Source organism: Arvicanthis niloticus, chromosome 2, assembly GCF_011762505.2.
Source record: "Arvicanthis niloticus isolate mArvNil1 chromosome 2, mArvNil1.pat.X, whole genome shotgun sequence".
NCBI classification, from domain to species: domain Eukaryota; kingdom Metazoa; phylum Chordata; class Mammalia; order Rodentia; family Muridae; genus Arvicanthis; species Arvicanthis niloticus.
Window position 1 is genome coordinate 59,842,761 of NC_047659.1, and position 19,142 is coordinate 59,861,902.

The 19,142-nt window shown below is 43.5% G+C and overlaps 1 protein-coding gene across 1 annotated transcript in view; it reads left to right on the forward strand.

Annotated features, from left to right (window-relative positions):
- Nucleotides 1-19,142, forward strand: part of Aplnr (apelin receptor) — an 87,248-nt gene that overhangs the window by 46,953 nt on the left and 21,153 nt on the right. The window contains exon 2 of the transcript XR_013108680.1: nucleotides 7,761-7,854. The gene's annotated coding sequence lies outside the window, so the exon portion shown is untranslated. The remainder of the gene's footprint in view (nucleotides 1-7,760; nucleotides 7,855-19,142) is intronic.

Genomic DNA, 19,142 nt, shown 5'->3' on the forward strand with positions numbered 1-19,142 from the left:
TTGTTTGTTTTTGTTTGAGACAAAGTAGCCTTGGCTGTCCTGGAACTTGCTCTTTAGATCAGCCTGGCCTCCAACTCAGAGATCCAACTACTTCTGCCTCTTGGGTGCTGGTATTAAAGGTGTGTACCACCACTGCCTTCCTCGAGACTTCTAATTCTTAAATGAGTTATAATACAAGACCAGCTGTGAACATGGTGAAGTGAGGAGCATGTAGAAAGCTTTGTGGGAATAAATTTTATCCTGGACAATGAAAAAAAAAAAACCCAAAATTTCCAAGAGACGATTTCCCCACATGAGATTGGTGTCCACGAGTTAAAAAATGAAATCACTTAGCCAGGTTGTGTGGGTTTTCTCTGGCAGCATTTAGCTGTAGTGTGATAGGCCTAGAGATGGGGCTGAGCAAATGTTGGAGTTTTCCAAGGTGACTGTGGCAGAGGAGAGAGACTAGAGAATGTTGAGGCAGCTCGCAGAGAGCCATTAAAACGTTTTGCAATGTGTGTAAGGAAGGCAATGTGTGTAAGGAAGGGAGCAGAAGACAGAAGGTCAGTGTGTGATAGGATCAGTGGGTGGTCAAGATAAAGTAAGAAATGGGGGAGGGACCAAGAGTGGAGGACAAAGACAAGGACAGAGCAACAGAGATTCTGGTCCTGTTGTAGTTTACAGTGGTACTGCTGAGTGGGAGACTGTATTGGTCTGAGAAAAGAGGTAGTTGAATGGGAGACATCAAACCAGACTGTGTGTCTGGATGAGTTGCACACACAGATACACAGACGTTTTGAGTTACTGCTAGAAGTGGGCAACAACTATGACTATAACCAGGGGCTAATGTCTTCAGAGCAGTAGAGATGATGGGGTGGGGCAAAGGCCTCCAGCAAGGAGTTGGGCAGACAACAGCTGTGAGTAGGGATGTGACAGGTCTGTTGTAAATGGGGACCCAATTACCTTCCTCTTGGTAGAAACAGGTCCTTCCAGTTTCCCAGGATGCAATATGGAAGTCATGGGCTGGGTTTGACTTACTCTTTAGTTGTGTAGCTTTTGCTTGGAGCATAGCAGAAATATCATATCAATATCTTTAGAGGCTGAGGGAAGACAGGGAAACTGAGGCCCAGAGAAGGGAAAATAACTCAAATGCATAGGGGGCTGGTGGCAACGTTGCAACTAACTCCTGTTTTCTTGACTCAGTGCTTTCAGTTGCACCCTGTAATGGAAGTGGTATTCTGGCAAAGTTTCAAAAATTACAAATTCAAAAATATGTTGTCCCTCAAAGTCATTTCTGTGGGAGGTGACAGACTTCTTTCTAGTGATGCTGCCATTGTTCCAGCCATTTCTGGAAACTCCTTCAGAGAAGTGATCTTTGGAGCCAGCTTCTGAGTCACAAGGACAGCCTACTTGCACTGTCAAGACTTATCGAATGCAGGGGTGGGAAGCGTCTCTTTCTCCAGTGCTGGGTCACAAGAGCACAGAGTGTAACCAAGGAAACAGACACCAGGGGTCTTACTGCAAGACAAATTATTCTCTATCAGTGTGTCCCAGACCTATGAAGACCCAGTCTACTGGGTGGTGGTGGTGGTGATGAGATGTTCCTGTGAGTTTAGTCTGTTCAAGTTTATTTTTGCTATGCTAGCAAGCAGATTTATATCCTTCTTGCATTTTAAACGAAGTCAACAGAACTTCCCCATTATTTATGCAGAAAACGAATGTGACAGAGGATGTCAGGTAGCTCACAGTCTCTAGAGTAATTCTTGAATGATCTGACTGGAATAGAGACATCTCCCTTGTGTTGTGAAGTCCTGGCTGGGATGGGATCCCCATATCCGCCACCATTGCTCTCTCTGAGACTTCAGACATTTAGTGTTCTTCCCCTCTGCTACATAGTTCCTCTGTTCTGCAGTTGAGGAGTTGTGTTCTCCAGTTTCTTTCAAAGTGAATTCTCATGTGTGCATGAATGACAGAGCAGAGTCTCTCAATGGGAGGATGGGAAAGGGCATACCAGTGTGTAACTTGAGAGGTTATGCTTATGTTGTGGGAAGAAGCATATGTCTTTAATCCCAGCACTTTAATCCCAGAGGCAAGGGCAGGTGGATCTCTGGGAATTTGAACTTACTTTCCACAGCAAATTCCAGGCCAGCCAAGAATGTTTAAAAATGAAATAAAATATCTCACATTTTATTTCTTTATTGTGCATGTGGCATATGTGCATGCATGCGTGTGTGCATGTGTGTGTGTGTGTGTGTGTGTGTCTGTGTGTACGGTCACACATATTTACAACACACAAGAACCATAGCACAAGCATGGAGGCCAGATAGCAAGTTGCAGGAGTCAGTTCTCTCCTTCCACCATGTGGGTCCCAGGGACCAAATTCGGGTTGCCAAGCTTGGCAGCAAGTGCCTTTACCTTCTGAGCCATCTCCTTGACTTTTTTTTTTCCAGACTTATGCCTATAGGTTGGAGGAAGCTGCTTCTTGTTGTGTAGTTGTGAGTGGGTTAGAGTCCTTTTTGGATATAGTCCTTATATCTAGTGATATACTTTCATAAAGCATTATCTCCACTTAAGAGATCACAGCATACTTAGGCTTTACAAATGGATGCTTTAAGGTGACACAGAAAGTTATTTCTGTGGGTACCTAGAAACAGATGTCTTTCAAGATCAAAGCTCTTCCCAGAGCATGTGTGTCTATAATGAAAGTGAAGACATTGCCAATGCTAGTCTTCTATGATCCAGAACCATTTCCTTTTAGTTTACACAATACACAAAAAGAAGCTCCAACGGTCCTCTGTGTTTAAGGGAAGCAGTCATCCAGGGCTTACTTGGTGTTGAGGGCCAGATTTGAATCTCAGCTTTAGGGGGAAATGGAATTAGCAGATGACTAAAATATACACTTTGCCTACAAGAATCTCAGTAAGAGATACAGGTCTGTGTTCGTGGAGTACAAGGAACAGGGGAAAAGAACCTTAGAATTTTAAAACCTTATGATCACGTCTTAGGCATTGTGCACAGGCTTTCTCATTAGTAAAGGATCATATGAAAGCTCATGTGGTTGCTTGAAAAGGCCAGTGTGAAGCAGTGGTACAGCTGGTACCTAGAGCATCAGTGGCATTACATGCCACAAGAGCTGTGCTCCCGACACCACACACTCACTATAAGGTGGGCTGGTAGACAATTCTCCTAGATAACAGACATGTCAGATGGAGGTAGAAGAGGATGCCTCAGGTGTTAGAAACAAGATCATTAAAACTATAGTATATTGAGCCTTTTGAGTGAGCCTGTGGTTGGAGATGTGAAAGTAGTGGGGAGGAGGCTGTCAGGGTGCATTGTTGGGGAAGAACTGAGGGGCTTCATGAGCTATACTCAAGCTCTGAACCTTCCATGTTCTCAAAGGCTGGATGGCTGGTGAGGTGTTTTAGAGTAGTGGTTATTCTGGAAATATAAAAGCAGTTGCTTTTTGAGTGATGGGAAGTTTTTGATCTGGAACTGCTCTGGACTTTGGAGCTCCCCACAAATATACTTTGAGAGAAGATGGGCGAGCTGCTTCTTCTACATTCAGCCTGAGGATATACATGGTTAGATACGCAGCAAAACTTAACACCATTACTATTTTAAATAAAAGCCATAGTAATTCCATCTGTTGAACATCTGCTTTTCTCACACACTGCCAGCCCCAAGCCCTCTGAAAAATGTTAAAGAAAAACCATTTTGAAGGCAAAACAGAAGCTCCCCAAATGTTAGAAATATTGTTTGAAGTCATGAGCCATTATCTGGCCTTGGATACAAAGTTACTTTGTCTTATTGTAAAATCTATATTGATTGCACATGCCACATTACTGTATCTCACTGGATTGTCTCTAATTTACTTGCAACTTGGGCCATGAAAATCCTCTATTTATATATCTCTGTATATCTTTCACTGAATCTCAATCCATCATGTATGTATATATGTATAAATATTATCTATATCATTTATCAACTATAAATCTATTATCTCTCTATATCATCTATCTATCATCTATCTATCCATCTATTCTATTAATATATTACTATGTAGATACATTAGTTACTTTCCTTCTTGCTTTGATAAAGTATCTGACAAAAACAACTGGAGGATGGAAGGATTTCTTTAGGTTCACAGTTCAAAGGTACAGTAAGTCCATCATAGTGGGGAAATCATGGCTGCAAGACCACAAAGTAGCTGCTTACATTATGTCTGCAATCAGGAAGCAGAGAGTAAAGAATGCTAGTGTTCAGCTAACTTTGTCCTTTTCAGTCTGGAACTCCAAATGTTGGAATGGTACCTACCACATCTGGAATCTGTCTTCTGACTTCCTAAACCCAAATATACAAACTTCCTCCAAGACATGCCTTTGGGTGACTCTAGATCCTGTTGACAAAAAGTACTGCAATTAAAGCCCCCTAGCATTGTCCTTGTTTGTATATCCATATGTCTATCTAATAGCATGCCAAAACATTTTCTAGTATCTGGGAACCTCTTGTCTTCCTGTCTCCAAATCTCTGTCAGACCCTAGTTATTCTTCTTTCTGAATGGGAAGCTGAAATATGCCTAATTATTGCCATCAAAAGTGTTTTTGGGTGAGATGTTCTGCCAGCAAACCTCAGTCATGCACAGAGAAGAACAGATGCCCCCTCAGCTTGGGACTCAGAAGATAGACTCCTTCAGAATAATGAAGCTGGGCAGCTGACTTAAAAGACATGAGAGAGTGTTTTCAGATCTGGTCTCTTATTACAGATTTCTTTAATCCCCCAGATAGTCTAGAAATCTCTCTATCTCTAATGTATTGTACAATGGTGTACTTGGACACATATAGTGTTAGATTCGGATAAACTCAGTTGGAATGTTAGGCTGTTCTCACCAGTGCTTGGAATGTCTGGTGAACTGTTAAGTGCCTCTGAGCTCCTATTGTTGGCCAAGAAGTTATAGTTATTATACTTACAAGCTTGAGAGGGTGAAATGAAGCTTCTGTAAAATATTGGGCACATGGATGCTTCTCTTTAAACTTGTATTTCCTGGGGTGAAAATGAATTAAGCCTTGGTAGTTATTTTGAAAAGATACATGGACTTAAATCATAATGACACTTTCTATGGCCTAAAATATGTGCAGAAGTGTAGCATAGAAGGGAAAAAGAATGAAGAGGACTTATCAGAAGTAAAGGACAGTGGCTTTGTACATTTTAGGGGAGGTGGGGTCAAGTCCCACCACCACAGCAGCTACAGGAAGGTAAGGGTTGGCTCTCCATGCTGTGTCTGGAAAAGGAGGAATTGAAATCTTTCTTAATACATCCCGTAAAAGGAAAAATGCTCTCCACAGGGGTGACGACTTTATTTGGGTTTCTTGGGGGTAGGAGTCAGCTCACAAGGAACTCCTGGCAGGAAGCTGTTGGTGGCTCCTGGCCAGGCCGGTGCAGCCCTCTGACCTTTTCTCTGGTCTTCAGGAACTTCTGTTTCCCTGGGAGGAGGAAGGCGGGAGGGAGGAGAGGAGGAGCAACTTTAATTTTCCAGAAAAAAATGGCATTCAGGGAACCAAGGTGAGCAGGAAAGCCCCAGGGGTTGTGAGGGCTCTTGGTGGTGTTTGCGGCTCAGCTCAGTGCCTTTTGTTGTTGTTGTTGTTTTTTGTTTTTAAAGAATTACTTATTTTATGTATGCAAGCACACTATAGCTATCTATCTTTAGACAACAGAAGAGGGCATCAGATCCCATTATAGATGATTGTGAACCTCCATGTGGTTTTGGGGAATTGAACTCAAGACCTCTGGAAGAACAGTCAGTGCATCTTTCCAGCTCCTTTTACCCTCTGTTCTTTTGTGCAACTTGAAGTAATTGAGTAATGAAGAATCTTTGAGTGTCTTCCCCCCATTTTACTTTATGCGGCAAACCCCTCAAAAAGAGCAAGTTGGTTTCTCAGAACCAGTAGGTTTTTTTTTTTTTTTTAATCACCTTTCTTTGCTCTCTGATATTCTTTTACGATCCATTTACTTTAGTCTCAGATGGGGTTACTAATAACAACACAAGTCACAGTGGTAGCTAAATGCTGGGTAAGATAGATACTTCTTAGGTCAGAATATTTCATTGGTTTTACCTATGCAGGTACTATTGTGATTAGCTCCATTTCATGGATGAAAAAAATTGAAGGATCAGAAAGATGAATTACAAATTAAGCAGTTGCTTGAAAGTAGTTAGGATTTGAATGTGGGTAGATGGGACGCATGACCTGATAATTTCTTTATAGCTGGATGGCAGTAATGGTGTTTTCTTCTTGTCTTTGTGTCTTCAAGACTGGTGTACAACAGTCAAATTGCTTAGCAGACTTGTTTTTCCCTTTTATATTCCTGTGGGATTTTGTGTGGACATATTTATGAGTATGTGTGTATGTGTGAGTAGATTTGTGGAGGCCAGAGATGAACGGCCAGCATCTTCCTCTCCACCTATTTTTTTTTAATTGATTAACTTATTTCTTTTTTTCTCACATATTATATAGCAACTGCAGTTTCCCCTCCACCCTCTTCTCCTCTCTCTCTCTGAGATCCACTCCTCTTCCATTTCCCTTCAGAAAAAAAGCAGGTCTCCCAGGGATATGAGCCAAATATGGTATAGCAAGTTACAATAAGACTAGGGACAGACCCTCATATCAAAGGCGGATGAGGCAACCCATAGGAGAAAAAGGTCTCAAAGTCCTCAAAGGCAAAAAAGTCAGAGACAGCTCTCACTTCCATCGTTAGGAGTCACACGACGAGACTAACTGGGTCATCTCCCCATCCTTAGAGTGTCTGCTTTTCTGATTTTTTATCTTTTTATTTTTTTGATTTTCATTTGTCAGCTCTGGTTGGGTCTTAGATCTGAGAATCCGTATGTACTCAGTACTCAACTGATTGGTTCAAAAATTAATTTTGATGAATATATAGAAATTGGTTATAGACTCTTGGCATGAATATATACCTTTCTTGCCCTACAAAATATGACCAGATATGGTCATTTTACCTTTTTCCAGTACACTAAAGAGACCTGCAGGACTGAACCAGTTTGTGTCAGGCAGTATAGTATTTGCCGTCTCACAGTCACTGCAGTTACCTTGGGGGAGTCGCTGTATTATTACATATTATGTATTATGATGACTGCATAACAGACGGAATTTATAGTTGCTATCATTGAATGTCAGATTAGGCAGTTGGAGAGTTACAACCTGAGACCCCTATGTCAAGTTAACTTTCAGGTAGGATAACCTTTATTAAAGGAGAAATAGGTTTGCACTGCATTCTCCATGCTGGGGTGAGATTTGGTGGTAGAAGAGCATGGTCTCCTTATTTCTTACTAGAGATAAACAATGAATCAGACTTTGTAGGGATCTGGAAGGCATCGATTCAATGGGCTTGAGCTGATGAGCCTCTGTGTTTCCCCACTAAGGACCTCAGAAATATCTGGTCTACCCAGCCCTGTGGATTGGGAACTAATCCCTAGCTTACTTTATTTGCTAAAACATTAGGTTGAAACCACAGAATTACCCACAAGCAATCTAGGCTTCCTGCAGTGGCTGGCAGGAGCCACCTGGAATGCTTGTGCCTTGCTCTGCAAGAAGGGCTGCCTTCCTAGGTTCACCTGTGAGAACTTTTTGAAATATTACTACAACTTGGAGGATTTTTCTCCAAACTGAATCCACTGCTAAGGGTTTATGTCTCTAAGCTGGGACTCATCAGATTGAGGGACGGGTGTCTCTTTCCATTCCACTTATCACCTGTCCTCTGTCTTCACACAGGATTGATGGCTTCTGCTGTGGTCTCCTGGGGAAGGCTCCGATGGCCTTCCAGCCTTCAGCATTTGTAACTCTGCTGTCACCAAGTGTTATAGAGGTGAGAGGCAAGTTTTTAATGTTATTCTTGAGACAAGCGGCTGGAGAGACAAGGTGTTGGGGGGAAGCAGGCTGCTAAGGGGCAACAGCTCCCAAAGGTCAGAAGGGTATTTATACTCTGAGAACTATCAGGGGCTGTTGTAAGTGCAGAATCATGTTTGTTACGGAAGAGTTGCTTTCATAATGGATGGTTCCCAGCTGCTGCACCAGGGAAGGTGGGGCTTGGAAGCTTGTATGTATGTGTGTGTGTGTGTCTACATGACTATGTTTAACTGTACATGTGTATTAGATATGTACATGTTTCTGTGTAGGTGTATGTATTACACATGAAGGAATAAGTGTATATGTGTAAATGTGTGTGAATATGTATGCATGGATGTTTTTGTATGTGGTTATATGAGTGTGTATGTAAGCATGGGTTTTGTGCGTGTGTTCCTTTAGGGCTTCTAGGTCATATTTGGCTTAACTCTGCAAAGCCCTTTAGAAGTGGAAATCAGAAAACTCAGCTCATCCTTCCCCTAAAACAGATCCAGGCATGAGGGTCAAAACATTCTTCGGCCATTTTCTCACTTTCATACAGCCTCTTCCATCTCATATATAGTAACACAACGTTGCTGTGAGAGACCTCTGGCTGCTAAGTCTTCTGGTTCCCATGGAAACCATAAGGCCCACTGGAAGCAGGAGGGAGAAGAGGTCAGGAGAGAGAGCTGGAAGCAGCAGCCTTCCTGGGAGGAGGTGGTGGGAGTCTTCATCTCCCACAAAGAGGCAGAATAAAGTCTTGGGGGGAGGGGCAGGAGAAGTGTCACCAAGGAAGAGATTTATTAGCCTTTCCCCTGGCCCTCTGAATTGATTACTGAATAATAAAGTCCCAGGGAATGGAGGGGCAGGCTGAAGGACCAGGACAAAAATGAACGAGTTTATTCTTTCCCAGAGTCATTGCCTGTACAGTCACCTGAGTTATCCACGACTGCCACTCAAGGCACCCAAACAGAGCCTGCTCCTGGATTTTCTCCCTGACAGCCCTGCAGGAGACTGCCAGTCTTGTTTATCTAAGTTGCTCTAGAGCAACTACCTTATTTAGTCAGCATCTCCCATGGTTGAGCTGTATACATTGGACAAGTGTGTATCCTGACTCCAGTACATACAGCTCAACCCCTGCTGCACACTCAGTCCCCACAGCCTGGTGACTTCACTTTCTGTATGGCTTGTATCCTTTTCCAGTTATCGACTGAAGATACTATGATGTTTACCCAGGGCACACTCATTACTAAGATCTTCAGAGGATGAATATAGTTCCCTGGCTTACAAGTGTGTAATATCTGGTTTCTCTGAACATCTGTGTCTGTAGTTAATCATGGTCTTTTTGTTTATAAAATGCAGGCTTTTTTCCCATCCCCTTGGAAAGGGCACACGGCTCTGGTAAACAGTAAGACTCATCAGTAATTCAGATCCTATTATGAATGTTTGCATGCAAGGTATCATTTGAAGCAAAATATAATTTGGCTCTGTGGCTTGGCTCTGTGTCTATTGCTTCTGAACTTGATCAAGACATTTCAACTCTCCGAATTCCGGTTTCCTCACATGGAAATAAGAATCATAAATATCATAATAGTCTCCTCATTAGTTTGTTTCAAAGATCATAAGCACTGTTAGTCTGAACAATGCTTTGAAATCTGGGTTGGAATAATATGAGTTATTGTCACTGTTCTTTAACAGCAGACAGGTGTTTTACACTGTTATTTATGTCACATGGATCTATTCATGGATTTCAATTCATGAAGCCAAAAACCTCACATTTGCTTGAATCCAGGTAGAGGTGTAAGGCCCACAATGATCTTTAGTATATTTAGAGGGATTTTCTTAGGCAACAAATCCAGAGGTCAGTTGTCGCAGACTAAGATGTTTCGATTATTGAGAGAAACTTAGGAGAAGGATATAGGAAAGCTTCAGAAATTTTAGAGAGAGGAGGCTAGGACAATGGTTCCGTTGGTAAAAGTGCTTGCCACACAAGCACGAAGGCTTGAATTTGGATCCCCAACACCGATGTAAAATCCAAATGCCCGTGCTTGTAATCTCAGAGCTGGGAGGCAGAGATTGGGAGCTCTTATAAAGATCCTTGGCTGGCCAACCTTGCTGAACTGGTGAGCTCCAGGATCCATGAGAGATCCACTCTCAAAGAGATAAGATAGTGTGGAAGATAAGCGATGCCAAAATCTGGGCTTCTGCAAATACATTTGTGTGCACGTATACATGTTCTATCTCTCTCTCTCTCTCTCTCTCTCTCTCTCTCTCTCTCTCTCTCTCTCTCTCTCACACACACACACACACACACACACACACACATGCACTCACGTGTATACATAAATAATATTAGAGTGTGAATATAGAGAAGCTCAAGCTTGGGCATTTGTTGCCTGTTGGAGGCCTTTGCTTAGCAATCACTCTCTGGCTTCGTTTTCACACCCATCCTATCAGGTAGGTACCCCAGTTTAAGGGTGAAGCCACGATACTTAAAGATTTGCCTTGCCAAGACTCAGGACCATCTCCCATCTCTGTGGCTCTGTTTTTTTCCTTTCTGTTCTTGGTCTGGCCTCTGAGGTCTCATTGCCTCAAAGCTGAAGTTAGATGACCTTTGACAGTCCTGCTGAGTGGTCCTGGGGGAGAGAAAAACAATAGCAGTGGTAGCTATAGGGAAACATTTGGTTGGACATCACAGCTTGCCATCCAAAAGTGAACTCGCATCAGGGAGATGAAACCCAATAGATAGAGCTTCCTGTGTTATTGTCAGGGTGGTCTGTTCCAGGCAAGACTGCCTGTCTGTTTAACTAACAAACATCCTACACCAGGATGGGCAATGTGGAGAAGCCAGGGAATGTGGAGGGGGAGGGGAAAACCCCTGGCTACTGGGACAGCTGGCCTCCTTGGCCCCTCTCCTTCCCTCCCAGGGCTTCCAGGTTTACAGGGGGCAGGGGTGAGTTTGATTAAGAACCTTCTGTCAGGACATGTCTACCAGGTGCCTAGTGACCTCTGAGGCAGTTTAATGTCCAGTAACACAATGTCTGTCATAACCTCTGCCCTGTCTGTATGGTTGGAGGATAGAGCTTATTTTGAAGAGGAAGTCATCTTTTAAATAGAAACTGGCCACCTTGGCCTGCCCCTCTGGCTTTTCCTGCCACTTCAAGGCTCTTGTTGGAAGTCTGGAGATATGTGTTTTCCTTCTTCAGTTGAGCCAAGAAAGGGGCCAAGAAAGGTGGGGGCTTTACCAAATGGAGCGTACCACTGGGAACAGTTGTCTTAGATTCCATGAAAACATTTTGATGTCCTAGGAAATGGTTCATAGAGATTATCCCCTTTTATGAAGGAAGATCTCTCCTGTTTTCTTATTTTTTTCTGTGATCATGTGTGTGTGGGGTGTGTGTGTGTGTGTGTATGTGTGTGTGTGTGTATGTGTGCCACTGAAAAAGTTTGGAGGACATCCCTAATGTTGGCTATCACCTTTGATATTGTTTGAGACAGGGCTTTTGTTGTTCACGATAGGTTAGCTGGCCCATGAGCTCCTGCAGATTCTCACATGCTTGTCTCCCATTTTGTCACTAGTATGTTGGGATTACAAATGTATGCTTCCATGTTTGGGTTTTATATCGGGTCTGGAGATCTGAACTCAGATCCTCAGCCTTCTGTAGAAAGCACTTCACTCACTCAGTCATCTCCCTAGCATATGACCCTCTTGTTTTTGTTCTCCTGCTTGTTATCTGCACACACTTTGAGGTAGTCTGTGCTGGTTATTCATCACACATGGCCACACAAAGCTACATGCTTATTGTATCAGTGGAAATAAGCATTTCAGTTCATCAGCTCCACTGGCTGTATGTGGTGGCTAGGGCCCACCACACTGGACAGTGTTGATATAGGGTTTAGGGCTGTGGCCACAAGGCCCTGGTGACTACAACATTCTTAGAAGGTAAGCTTTATTTTGTGTTGTAACTTAGGAAAACAGAAATTCAACAAAAAGTAGAGTGCTTGTCTATTCCCATCTCCATGAGTCTAAGTGACGGCACTGGTCTTTTCATATCTGGCCTGGGTGTTTAGAGGGGGAAGAGTTGCTGTGCTCACTTCAAACCATTAAGTGTGTGAGCTGAGCAAGCTTCCAGACTTCTTAAATGTAAAAGTTCTTAATTTAATTTATTTATTTACCATGTGAGCATGTGTGTGGCAGCACATGTGTGTGAGTGTAAGAGGACAATTTGAGTCAGTTCTCTCCTTCCACTATGTGAGTTCTGAGGATTGAACTGAGGTCATTAGACTTGGTGGCAAGTGCCTGTCCCTTCTGAGTCATCTCACTAAAACCTTTTACAGTTGAGTTCACTTATAAAATGGGAACTATAACAGTATCTACATATGATGCATGTTGTAGTGGTTGATTGGGATAACACAGGTAAAGAATTCTGATGTCCTTCAACAGAGGAATGGATACTGAAAATGTGGTACATTTACACAATGGAATATTACTCAGCTATTAAAAACAATGAATTCAAGAAATTCTTAGGTAAATTGGTGGAACTAGAAAATATCATCCTGAGTGAGGTAACCCAATCACAAAAGAACACACATGGTATGCACTCACTGATAATTGGATATTAGCCCCAAAGCTGGCAATATCCAAGATACAACTCACAGACCACATGAAGCTCATGAACAAGGAAGACCAAGTGTGGGTGCTTTGGCCCTTCCTAGAAGGGGTAACAAAATACTCATGGGAGCAAATATGAAGACAAAGCATGGGGCAGAAACTGAAGGAGCGGTCATTCAGAGACGGCTCCACCTGGGTATTCATCCCTTGTGCAGTCACCAAAGGTAGACACTGATGTGGATGCCAGGAAGTGCATGCTGACAGGAGGCTGATATAGCTGTCTCTTTAGAGGTCTGCCAGAGCCTGAAATATACAGAGGCAGATGCTCACAGCTAACCATTGAGCTGATCATGGGGTTTAAAATGGAGGAGTGAGAAAGAAGACTGAAGGAGCTGAAAGGGTTTTTGACCCTATGAGGAGATCAACAATACCAACCAACCAGAGCTCCCAGGGTCTAAACTACCAGCCTGGGAGCACTTAAGGAGGGACCCATGGCCCCAGGTGTATATGTAGGGGAGAATGACAGTGTCAGGCATAGGTGGGTGAGGAAGTCCTTGGTCCAGTGAAGGCTGGACACCCCAGTGTGGGGGAAATCATGGGTGGGGAAGTGGGAATGAGAGGGTGGGTGGGGGCATATCTTCATAGAAGCAGGTGGAGGGGGGATGGGATAGGGGGTTCCTGAATGGGGAGGGGGAAAGGGGATTACATCTGAAATGTAAATAAAATATCCAATAAAAAATTTAAAAAAGAGAGAATTCTATATCATTTTATAGGCACCAGGTAAATGTGTGATAAGTTTGCAAAGAAAACAGGCAAAAAATAGAGCTATGAATGGAGATCTACATTCTACCTTTATCCTGAGACACTTCTCTCTGTCCATCTGTCTTTGCTTTCTCCTGAGATCCAGATATATAGCTTCTGTTCCTCAGGGAGTATGGATCTAAATGCTGGCTGTATGAGAGTTTGTGGGCCAGAGGGACTCAGCAGCCAGCTTGCCTCAGGTCTAATGTGTTAGAGGGCTGCAAACACAGCTCCAGTAAAAGTAACAAAGGACAGTAGTAGAAATGACAATAGTTCAGCTGCCAATCTGAGAGTAAACTTCAGGTACCATGCTAAGTGCTTCACATAACAATTTGCTTAGTTGTCTCAGCAAACCAACGAGGAAGATGTTAGTCCTTTTCCCTCTTCCTCTACCAAGAAATACAAAGTAATAGAAATCAGAGTTGCTGCGTAGTGGTGCTACACACCTTTCACCTGCCTACAGGCAGGCAGATCGTTTTGAGTTCAAGGCCTGCCTGGTCTACAGAGTTCCAGAGAGAAACCGTGTTTCAACCACTCCAAAAAGAATCCTAGAGTTGTTATAATATATATCTATCTGTGGTTTTATAAGCAGTAATTATTACCAAAACTTGAGGTTTGAACCCTGGATTCATGCCCTAAGACTGTCACTCTAGATTGTTACATAAACAAAGCAAGCAAGCAAACTAGCCGTGGAATAGAAGCAGGATTCCTTGTACGCTTCACAGAATTAGGCAATTCCCCTTATATGGAAACAATTAGATTTCAGGCCCTTGGAGGATATCGCTGTGATCTAGCTGTAAGAGTTGAATGAGTTGTTGGAGAAGCTTGGTATGTTAAACATCTTAATTTTTTTTTTAAATTTTTTATGTGTATTTGTGTGCCCCCAGCATTCGTGTTTATGCAACGGAACCCACAAAGGCCAGAAGGAAGCATTAGATAGATCTCTTGGAACTGGAGTACGGATGGTTGTGTGCTACCATGTGGGTGCTGGAAACTGAACCTGGGTTCTCTCTCTGCAAGAGCCCCCAGTGCTAAGCCATCTCTCCAGTCCCAAACCATGGTTGTTTGAATCTCACGTTTCTTTTCTGCCAGGTATAACATCTCCTAAGAACTTCAACCTGTTATTTCTAGTTTTGATTATCCCCACTCTTTACCTGCCTTGTCCCATGAGTGACAAGGGCTGGACTGCCTCTTTCTACATGAGTAGAAATCCTGGGATTTGGTTAAGGCTTGAACAAACACAAGATGGGAGTTATTTCACCTCTCATCTAGTGCTAATTATTTCCCAGGGTTGAGGGAAGAGCCTGTGACCTCGAGATTCCCTTTAGGGAGATTCTGGCTACTGGGAAGTCTATTTCGTCTTAGTTTGCTGCATTTCTCTATGAGCATTGGAGGAGAACAAGCTCATGGCTGAGGGAGGCAGCAAGGGGGAAAGAATGCTCGAGTCAGACAGATGTGCATGTGAATCCCTTTCTGTTTTCTTTGGGATGTGTGACATTAGGCACATTTAAGAAAACAACTCCCTTCTTCTTCTTCTTCTTCTTCTTCTTCTTCTTCTTCTTCTTCTTCTTCTTCTTCTTCTTCTTCTTCTTCTTCTTCTTCTTCTTCTTCTTCCTATTACTATTGAGACAGGATCTTTCTGTGTCCTAGGCTGGCCTTAAACTCACAATCCTCTTTCCTTGACTTCCCGAGTGCTGGGATTATAGTACTCAACTCAGCTACTAGGGCCTACATTTTCACCTCTCTAAATCTTGGCTTGCTCTATTGTAAAAGTAAGAAAAATAATGAGTCCGACCTTACATGATGACTCTGATGGTTGAGTTTAGCCAGTGGCTGTCAGTGCCCAGATGCACAGGGGCATTCAAATGGGAGCCATCTATGATCACAATTGTCAGTCAGCCTGAAAAGTGTAAAAACCTAGGGTTGAAGGGAGAACTGTCTCCATCCTTCTGGAGGTGTTCCAGGTCCCCTTTCTCTCAGTTTTATTAGGAACAGAGGAAAAGGCGTGTTGGTCCCGGAGAAAGGACAGAAGTCCTTTAATGAGCTCAGGAAAGACCATCTCCTGACAATAAGCCCTAGAGTCTGCAATAGCATCCTGTCAGAGGCAGCAACAGGATATATGTTGAGGGTGGCAACCCTACTGCACATGTGGCAGCCCTACTGCACAGCTTCCTGCCCATCTACACCCTAGCCTATGAGCTTCATAAAGTAGTTGCCAGAAATCAGAGGGAGATGAAGACTTCCCCTCCACAGGGATCCCAAACTGATAGTGAGGCTGGAGTCTGGGCATCCTTGTACCATTTAGCCTTCTTCATGAGCTGCTTCTACAACCGTTGTCCCTGCTTTAAGTACAGATGTCTGTTGGGCCAATGTTCATCAGCCTCTGATGTTATGAAGTTAAGAAGCAGAGGGGTAGTTCATACTTGCCAATCAATGCTTTACCAATAGCATGGCTAAAGGTTCCCTGATTTCTGGTAGCAGAGCTTTCCAGTAGAAACACAGTAATAAAGAAGAGAGGAAATTCTAGTCTAGGCGAGTTCACAGTTTTGTGGACTGGTCTGAAGGAATGCTGAGCTTAGTGCATATATAGCCCAGGATGTATTGGATGTTGTATGGGACAGGAAGATTAGCAGGGAAGACTTTATAGAGAAAGAAGATGGGTAATCACAGTGGAAGGATGAGCAGGAGTTGACTAGCCAGGGAGGTAGGGAACGTCTTTCGGGTGAGAAGTGGTAAGAGTGTGGTTAGAGTTGGAATGTGCTAAGTTGGGAGCTATGGCTCAGAGCTCTGTGGTCTGTGTCTGCAGAGGAAACCAGTGCCTGGGGTTTTGGAGAACACACCCAGAAGGATGCACTTATCTCAAGGGTAGAGTGCAGGCACTGAAGCCCTTTAATCAGAAAAACAACACAGCCCAATCTGTGGTTTAAATCTTGGCCTGATTCCTTGCTTCTATAAACCTCCACAAGGACCTTGTCTGTCCCCAAGTTTAGAGAATTCCAAGGACCACATGGTGATCTGGAAAGTCACTTCTACCCTCTGGAAATCAGGTTGTACAAAAATATGGAAGCAGATAAAGCCTAAAAACCTTTTCACTACCTATAAACGGCTTATTGTGTGGGGTTGACAGATTGAATGATAGCATGGTGATAGGATGCTTGAGTCTTAGAAAATGCTTAGGTGGAATGAGGGATGGGAGAAGGACCATAATGAATTTCTCATCAATTTTGCTGATGTATAAGATCAGCCTTACAGCTGATAAGCAAAGGACATAACAAGCTATGTCTCCTTTTCTCTGGGAGCATCCAGGAATCTTATTTTTCGGATTCTCCTTAAAGAGGTGATTAATGTTCCCATAGGCCTTTGGAGGTCCTGGTCCTGAGAGTCATTTTGAGGTCCATCCCTTGAAGGCAGAGGGAAAGATGTTGACTGGGTTAAATTTCTGGTGTTGCCAGTGAACCATGTATCTATGACTTTGGGGGAATATGTAATTTCTCCTCTGTGGAATTTAGTCTTCTCACCTCTAAAGTGAGTTTTTTCCAAGTGACTGTTGTTTTCAAGGCATTGGGTACTCATGATAGAGGATAAAGGTCTGGGAAGATGGCTTAGTCAGTAAGCTACTTACTATGCAAACATGAGAACATGAATCCTATCTCCAGCACACTGATAAAAATCAATCAATCAAACTATCAACTGATCAATTGATCAATCAATTAATCAATCAATTAATCAATCAAATAAACAAGGCCCAATGGCTCACACCTATACTTCCAGTGATGGAGAGGTGGAGACACAAAAATTACTAGCCAGTAGGGATTAGCTGAGTTGGTTCAGTGATAGAAACCTGTTTCAAAAAGTAAAGTAGAGAGCAATCAAGGAGGACACCCAAATATTGACCTCTGCTTCACCAGTGCACATGTATGATTGTGCATGTACACACACACACACACACAAACACACACACACACACACACACACACACACACACACACACAAACACACACACACACGCTCCCTGAGATATAAGACTAGGTCACTTTGGTTGAGCAGCCTACAGCCTGGTTGGGGAGACAGATTCAGAAACATAAGCACTTAGTGTTTTGGACTGAGCACAGTGCTATGGGGTACTTGGGGTGGGGATGTAGAGGCATAAAGACAGAGCCTTAAGTATGGCCAAAGAGATGCAGATATACTTCCTGAGGGAGGAGGCTGCTAAGCACTGTAGCCATCAGTGGACTCAGGGTTGGGCTGGGGAGAGCAGGCACATCATAGCTTTCTCATCATCTTGTCTTTCCATGAATAAATACAGTCTCACCTCAATCTCCAGTCTGATGCTATTGGAGCCATTGCTCTGTGCTGCCCACTCGTTGGGAAGGCAGCCAGCTCCCAAAGGTGTCAGGTTGAACTTCTATGTATTCTCTGCTGGAATGAACCTTGAGGACAGCCCACAGTTGACTTTGCATCTCAAGCTTGCTCTAGGCACAGTTCTCCAGCATCCAGCAGAACTTCTCTTGGGATGCCTCAAAGGCATAGATCAGAGTATTCTGAGCCTCTGTGTCTGCCTGAGTTCATTTTAGGAGATGCTATGCTCATCCTAGGGACTTCCTAAGGGCAGAGCATCCATCTCCACCTATTCATCTTGGAAGCATTGACAGAGGGTAGACAGCAAGGTGAGCAGGAGCGGCGGAAAAAACAGTACTCTCCCCCACAGACTGCATATCAGACAGGAGCAGAGCAGCAGTGCTCTGTAGGAGAGACAAAAGTCTGGCTGGAGAGTGTAGCCAGGGAGCTCAGCTAGCTGGGCACATTCCAGAGAGGATTTTTGAGCAGGAATGTAGGAGGCAAGATTCAAGAAAAGGAGGAAATGTGCTTGGTTAAGAATGGGATGGGGGAGAGAGAGAGAGAGAGAGAGAGAGAGAGAGAGAGAGAGAGAGAGAGAGCAGATCAGTGTACCGGACTTATGAAACAGTGTGAGAAGAGAGCCAGGTGGCTGTGCGCAGACATGGAGGGTGGTGAGACACAGAGCAGGGTTCTTTATCCTAAACGAGATGAGAACCTACACCAGTGGGCTAATGATCAGAACTTATGAATACATATAAGTCTCTCTCTCTCTCTCTCTCTCTCTCTCTCTCTCTCTCTCTCTCTCTGTATGTGTGTGTGTGTGTGTGTGTATGTGGCAGGTACACATATATGTACTTGTATGGGAGCACTGTATGGCAGCCTGGGAGCAGCCTGAGGTGTCATTCAGGTGCTGTCAATCTTGTTTGTTGAGACAGACAGGGACACTCACTGCCTGGGAACTCACTTATTAGGTTAAATTGGTTGTCTAGTGAGCCCCAGTGATCTTTCTGTGTCTCAACATGCCTAGTGATGAGGTTAAAAGTACACACACCATACATAAGCTTTCATTTTAAAATTATATATATATATTTATGTGCATGGGTGCAAGCATATACGTATGTGTATGTGTAAAATATGTCACAGTGTAAGTGTAGAAGTCAGAGAACAACTTCAGGGATCAGTTCTCTTTCCACCATGCTCATAGTCCCAGGGATAGAACTCTGGTCATCAGGTTGGGCAGTAAGTACCTTTACCCCAGAACTGTCACAGAACTATGCTGCTGGCTCCTGACTCCTCCTCCTCCTCCTCCTCCTCCTCCTCCTCCTCCTCCTCCTCCTCCTCCTCCTCCTCCTCCTCCTCCTCCTCCTCCTCCTCCTCCTCCTCCTCCTCCTCTTCTTCTTCTTCTTCTTCTTCTTCTTCTTCTTCTTCTTCTTCTTCTTCTTTGTTTTTAAATATGGGTTCTGGGGAATTGAACCTAGGTCCTCATGCTTATAGATTAAACCCTTTACTGACTGAACTGT